The sequence below is a fragment of the Silene latifolia genome, chromosome 9, assembly GCF_048544455.1.
Source record: "Silene latifolia isolate original U9 population chromosome 9, ASM4854445v1, whole genome shotgun sequence".
Taxonomy (NCBI): domain Eukaryota; kingdom Viridiplantae; phylum Streptophyta; class Magnoliopsida; order Caryophyllales; family Caryophyllaceae; genus Silene; species Silene latifolia.
In genome coordinates, this window is record NC_133534.1 from 29,237,345 (window position 1) to 29,245,523 (window position 8,179).

Below are 8,179 nucleotides of genomic sequence, written 5' to 3' on the forward strand. Positions count from 1 at the left end.
TTAATATTTCTCGATTGCAAAAAATTCTTTATTATCGCTAGTATATATTATGAAACTTTATTTCGATATCTTTATAACTTAAAATTTAACATTTGTATTCAAATATAAAAAAAAAAGTATATTAAGTTGTAAATATAACTCAAAAAATACTTCCTACATTCCATTCAACTAGATTTCATGCCCGGGCGTTGCCCGGGTAATATCACAACAGCAACTCCAACATTTTTTTTTTTTTTTTTTTTTTTTTTACCAAAGTTGGCTGGTGTGAGTGGTAAGGGCTCTCATCTCTTAAACAAGTGGTCAGGGGTTCGATTCCTGACTCTTGCGAATGAAAAAGCCAAACTTGGGAGGGGTCAACCCATTAAATTGCCTTCAGTACCCCGAAGGAGATTGCCCCAACTGTCGGTAGGGAATACTCCTAGTCAACAACAAAAAAAAAAAAAAAAAAAAAAAAAAAAAAAAATGCTTTGTTTTTGGAAACGACTATTTTCCTGCCTTTTGGTCAATATATGTGGTTAATAGTAATAAAGTAATAAATCGATTTTGCATAATGCTTGATGTTAGACATGTAAAAAAACAATCTGGCCTAATAAGTATATCCTGATATTCAAAGTTGATCCAAAATACAAATGTTTCAGGATCAAAATATAAGAGTTTGTATGAAACTGATCCGATTTTGATTGGATTTTAAATTGACGTATCTTGACAGGTAAAACGAATAGATTTTAGTATTTTTTTTATTAAAATTTATGATAAATAATCAACGTATTTTCTACTAGTGTGTCAAAAAAAAAGTAATATCTGCCAATAGAATATGCACGTATGGATTACAAACATTCAGATGGTATATGGAGGTGCAATCAATGATTTAAGTAACTATGAAGTTAGCATCACAACTCTCCACTGATCACTGATCTTTTCTCCGTCTCAGTCAATAGTTTATACTTACTTAGGGCATTAGTAATAGATGAACCTCTAAGAAGTTACAAACTCATTTACCTACAAACCTCCTACTAACAACAAATAAACCTCTTCAAGGTTCATATTATGGCCCACTAAATTTTTTCTCCTCTCACATTCTCTCTCTACAAACCTTCATACTAATTTGTAATCCTTCTCATCCATGAACCTCAACACTCATCACTAACCATAGAAGGTTTGTAGACAACCCTCTAAAAAGATGGATATGTCATCCTACAAACCTCATGATGAACCTCTATTGGTAATGCCCTTAGTATTTTTCTTTAACCACGGCCTTCTATACGTATTATAATTGTTATACTCAATCTCACGTCAGGTGACGTACTTAAATAGTACCCTAATTTTATTATTGATGTAATCTTCCGAGTAATACTACAAATCTTACATAGATATGACATATATCTTGATGATAGCTTGATATATTGTTAACCCTCTTCTCAATTTTTACATAAAATCAAATTATAATAAAATCATCACAAATTTTATGGTGAAAAACTTATTGAATAAGCTAATTTTCCCATAACTATACGAATTCAACATCTATATAACACTTAAGCTAATGTTTAAAATCAAAAAAATGTTACGTAAGAGACAAAGAAGATGGAAGTAGCATGAGTTTGATGTTCTTAGAGCATCTCCAATGGTTACCTAAAAAGACTTGCTTTCAAATAAAAAAGATTTCAAGCTACTTATTTAACCATTGGAGCACTCTACATAAACTAGCTTAAATTGAGCTAGTAGCTCCATAGAGCTAGTAGCTCAAATGGTCCTACAAGAAGAATGTAACCAATAGAAAAATAGAGGGTGAGGTAAGTGGGTTCAATTAAGCTACTAGTAAATTAGCTTAACCATTGGAGCAAATTGTAGCTTGAAATGGTTGTGGCTTAAAAAGTTGATGTGGCAAAGCCGCAAAGGTAAGCTACTAGCAACTAGCTTACCATTGTGGATGCTCTTATTTAAGTAGCTTTTCTTATGCAATGCCAATTGACAACTAAATTGAATTAATATAAAACTCCCGACTGAAATACGACTCCTAATTTAAATAACAACTTTTATTCCGACTCCAATTCCTCTTGCCAACCGAATAAGATTCAAGCTTGCCCGATTGTTGGACCCCTCAACGAATAGCATGTTTACTACTCGAAACTTGGCCTTAAATGGACTCTAAGGAATGATGCTACATCTGCTACGTTGGATTCCTCAACAGTCGAACTCCAACGTGCGTGTTACATTCGATTTAATCATGACTAATGTGTTACGCCTTTATTTATAACCTTTATTTATGACCTTAAAAAAGAATTTACTAAAGAATGAGACTTGTCATGTATTTTTTTTTAAATCATTCTCATGAAGCTCTTCTATTCTTGGAAGAACTAATAGCTCTATGTAATTGTTTTACAAAATACTAAATATAAGACCGTCTCACGATAATATAATAGTAGTAGTATGATAAATTTTAATTGTTATATTTCACAAATGATATCCTACAACCAGTTGTATATTAGCATAGTACAACCAACCTATGTCTAACTGAGCTTATGTGTTTCTTAAAGTTAATGTTTTTATGCTTAAGTGGGTAAGTTCAAAAACTTTCTAATATAACTCGGATTCTACCCATTTCCATTCACATAATACTCGTCGCAATATCCGACCCGTCGCAAGGGAGACCCACAAATAGGATTATACATCCAGTTGTATCATAAGCATGGTACAACCAAGTATAAGAATCCGAGCTTACGTGTATTCTTTCTGAGCTAATTTAAATTTCATGTTTTTAATGTGTAAATGAATGAACTCAATATTTTCTAATAAAGCTCATATTCTTTAATATAAAGCTCGGATACTTTGACACAAAGCTCAGTTTCTACACCGTACAACATATACAACTGGTTGTATAGTCCATGAATTAAGGGAGACCTATTGCCAAAAAAAAAACCAGTCAATATTATTATCAATAAAAGAGTGATCGTCTTACACCGTGAGACCGTCTCACACAATAATTTAGAATAAAGACTAATCTTAACGTAAACGAAATATGAACAACACATATCCTATGACATTAAATTCACTCCTTTTCACACCCGGTTCGTTATCAAATTGGAGAAATCAATCAAATTCGCATCAATATTCACCCAAAAAAAAAAAGAACCACTTACCTTGATTTTTGATGAAGTGTTTGAATTGTGCGTAGCATAGTGCACTAATCTATTTCGAAGAAAAAAATTTGTTCAAACAAACAAACAACAATATACTCACAATCATAGACTCAAAATTAAGTTAAATTTATCTCTAACAAAAACTATGGTAATATGCAGACCAAAGGCAATAAAAGTAGTTCAAAAGAGGATGTTTAATTGTACGGAATATATATATTTGTATAGCTATGTTTAATTATTATTTATAGTAGTAGTAACTAAGAACTACTCCCTCTCCCGGTTATTTGTTGTCCTTTTCCATTTTGGGGTGTCTCAGTCATTTGTTGTCCTTTCTATTTTAAGAATGAACTTGATTAGTAATTTGATCATTTTCATTCAATTTGTTCCACTTGTCATTTGGTTATTGGCTCTATCCTCTTTCCTTGGTCTTTGTGCCAAAACCAAAGAACAACAATTGACCGGGACGGAGGAAGTATTTATCTCCTACTAAAATACGCATAAAAGAAATAGTTTCAGAAATTTATAACTTTATCTCCTACTAAAATACGCATAAAATTAATATCTTATATATTATCTCTTATTTAACTTATTAATTAATTTATTGCAATTTATTAAACAAAAGCATTAGCCACTAATATCGCTCGAAAAGTTCCCACAATTTTTAATCATCTAAGGACTAATCTTTATTTTAATTATCTTTTTATTTTTTTTTATACACATAATTTATTCAGCAAAAGTAATAACCAATGAAATCGCTCTAAAGCAATAGCTAATGAAATCGCTTCAAAAGTTCATCTTTCAGCAAAAGTAATAACCAAAATCGATCCAAAGCAATAGTCAATGAAATCGCTTCAAAAGTTCCTCTTTTAAGTATATATACTAGATTTAGGCCCTGTTCTTTTGGACTGAAACTTATCTCGATCTCGAATCGAATCGAACTTATAGGATCTCGAATCGAATCGAATCGAACTTATAGGATCTCGAATCGAACTTATTGGATCTCGAATCGAACTAAACTTATAGGATCTCGAATCGAATCGAACTTATAGGATCGAATCGAACTTATAGGATCGAATCGAACTTAACTTAACTTATAGGATCTCGAAGTTAACTTAAATTAAGTGAGGTATAGGATCGAATCGAACTTATAGGATCTCGAATCGAACTTATAGGATCGAACTTATAGAATCGAATCGAACTTATAAGATCGAATCGAATCGAACTTATAGGATCTCGAATCGAATCGAACTTATTGGATCGAATCGAACTTATAGGATCGAATCGAATCGAATCGAACTTATAGGATCTGAAGTGAACTTAAATTAAGTGACTTGAAGTCCAAAAGAACAGGCCATTAATGCATGTACGATGTACGGGCCTAGAAATAATATCATTTCGTTAAATTTTCTGTATGACTAACAAAAGAATCTATCTATCAAGAAAAAATCTATTACTATTTGGCGTTTTTTAATTAGAATCATCATTTAATCTAAATGAATTACTGTATTTGGTGAAGCGAAATTTATTTTCAGATTTTGATTTGCATGCAGGTCTACCGGATAAACAGGTCAATCAGATCGGGTTCGGGTCGGGTCATTTCGGGTTTGTCGACTTCGGGTCGAGTTGGATCGGTCCGGGTCATTTTGGGTTCGGGTCAATTATTTTCAAGTTATTTGTGGATAATAATCAATTGCAACAATAAACATTCGGACCGGGTTATACTGGGTCGTCGGGTCAATTCGGCTTCTAGTCAAGTACGGGTCTTGAGTTCGTGTGTCAGGTTGGGTCAATTTTGCCAGGTCTACATCCAGGTAGTTTTCCCACTTCTCTAAGACCCGAGTTTGATCTTTTTAAAGACTTTTTTACCGTTATATTTCACATAATATGACAAATTTGACAATTTTAACAAATTGAAAATGATTAATTTAAGTTCAATAAATCATATTGATTCATTTCCGATATTTGACATACTAACCTTGCTTCCTAAAATTTCGAGTTCGCAACTAAATTATAGTTTTGATACAATTTTGGTGATTGTTCTTTCTTTTCTTTTATTTTTTAAAAACATAATGAATACCTTTTATTTACAAATTAAATTCACATATGACTGTTATTGATAATCTAAAATCATCTACGTTGTCATACCTACAAAAACCATATTTGAAGCTGCGCAAATTCTCCTAAGAGACGATCTTCCAATAATGTTTTATGTAAGACCTCTCATATAATAGGAGTAATTAATGATTAATTTTTCTTTTCTTTTTGCTTTTTGTTATACTCCCTCTGTCCCGGTCATTTGTTGTCCTTTTCCATTTTGGGGTGTCTCAGTCATTTGTTGTCCTTTCTATTTTAAGAATGAACTTGATTAGTAATTTGATCATTTTCATTCAATTTGTTCCACTTGTCATTTGGTTATTGGCTCTATCCTCTTTCCTTAATCTTTGTGCCAAAACCAAAGGACAACAATTGATCGGGACGGAGGGAGGATTTAAAAGTAGGTTTTGCTATATCTTACACTAACCGAATGAATGTACCAAAAAAAAAACACTAACCGAATGTAACACTATTTTTTGGGAGACTTACTCTCAAGCTGATAAACATTGTTCCATCACATTTATGACACTCATAAATTGGAACTCTATCACTTGTGTAAAAATTTTATCTCATTATAGTTGTACTACATGCCAAATACTCATCAAATTACATATTGATTGAAATCTTTTAAGAAAGACTTTTTATTTGACCAGGGGTTATATATATATATATATATATATATATATATATATATATATATATATATATATATATATATATATATATAGAATCGGGATCCTCTACGAACTAAATTATGGTGCGAACCGTACGAACTGAACTCATACCCTTAGATCAAAGTAATCAACCGTCAAGATTACAGTCCTCTATCTCACACAAACTCTCTTTTATATTCAATCATACCACCTCATATCACTCCACTCTATTCCCACAAACCCAAACTCCATCATCATCACTCCTCTCCATCCTCTCTCATCACCGACCACAGCTGTTGTCGCCGCCGGCGAACCATCGACAACCATGTCGATTGACGGCACCCATCGAAGGCTTCTCCTCGTCTCCTTGCTACATTTCTCGCTGCTGCTTTTCCTCATCTCCTTTATGTTTTCTTCTCTCGTGGCTCACCTTCGCACACAGTCGGAGCTCCGAGCTTCATCACTTTTCCGTGAGTCAATCCAGCGCCATCTCGCCGTCTTTAATCTCACTACCAACGAGACGCATTTGACAGTGCTATCATAGTTTAATTCGAAATCTCACTACAAATGCATTTCCATAATTTTTTTTTTGAAATTTCTTGTTAATTTGAATAGATCTAACAATTACAAACAAAATTTAATGAATAAATTTTGAAATTTTACTTCCTTTTTGGTAGATCTAACATTTAGATCGAATTTTGAAACGAAAAAAACCGAGCCTTACCTAATTCCGGCTCTCAACTTCCCGATAAATTCGTCGTGCCTTTTAATTTTTTGAATTTGTATTTTGTTTTTTGTAGATCTATCTTTTAGATTTCGATAATGGTTGTTGGAATGGGTAAAAATAGGCTGTGGAAGATGGCGCTGGTGGCGGTGTTGTTTATGGGGAAGAGGAAGGGGAGCAAAGGTAAGGAAAACGTGGTGAAGGGGCGTTGCCGGAGAAGTCATGCGGACTACAAAAAAAACCTCATTTACAGCCAATTCTAGATCCTTAGATTTCGACCTTTTGATGTCGATTTTCCATATTCGATCTTTTTTTTTTGAAACTTTCTAATTTGAATCCTTAGATCTACTAAAAACTAGTATATTTATTTTGCTTAATCGGAAATCAATGAGTTGATGTCGACAACTTGGTGGTGATGGTCGTGGGATGACGTGCTAATGTCAATGGTGGTGATTGTTTTGGTGTGTTTGGGTGTGTCGGAGTATGGTGGTCAGGGTGGGAGGTGGTGGGTTGTGTCGAAATATGGTGGTTGGAATGCTCAGATTTGGTCGAAAATCAATGAGTTGCTGTCGACAACGGCTTGATTATGATCTTTGTGTATGTCGGTTGTGGTGGTGGTAGTTGTGGTGGCAGCGGTGTCGTTTCAGTGGTAGTGGCGGTGATGGGGCAACAGTGATGGTGGTAGCAGTGGATACACAAAATACCACCCCAAATACACACCGTATTAATACGGGATACATGTGTATCCGACAGTATAACCATGTGTATCTGGTATTAATACGATGTGTATCCGGAAGTATGAACGTGTGTACCCAGAATTATTATAATGTGTATCTGGCATTAATGTCATGTGTATCCGCAAAAATTATAAAATGTATCCGCAAAAAATATAAAACGTATCCGAAAGTTAGTGTTAAAACTTGTAACAATTTACACAAAGTGTATACGCTAATAATATAAAATGTATCCGGAAATAGTATAAAATGTATCTAGGAGTTGGTCTTAAAACTTCAAAAAAAGAAAAGTGTAAAAGTGCATCTAGAATTGTAGTGTAGAAAAAGTGTATCTAGATATGTTATAAGATGTATCTGAATAAGAGGTGTATATGGTAAGTAGATAAAGTGTATCTGAAAAAAAAAAAAAAAAAAAAAAAAAACTGCCTTATTAAGCTAGTTCGTACGGTTCGTACGTTAAGGCGATTCGTACGAACCCGCCCCTATATATATATATATATATATATATATATATATATATATATATATATATATATATATATAGAATTAGGATCACATGAGTCCACCCTAACTTTTTGAGTCCCGTGAGTCCACTTATGTATCACACGCTCTACACAAAAATATCACGATTTTTTTTATGAATAAAAAAAAAGTTTTTTTTTTTTTTTTTTTTTTTAAGATGTGATATTGTTTAGTATAACCTGTGATATTGTATCTGAGTCTGTGAGTCCAGTAAACGAGTATCACAAATTATACAAAACAATATCACACCTTACGATAAACAATATCACTGGTTGTATTAAACAATATCACGGGTTATACTATACAATATCACAT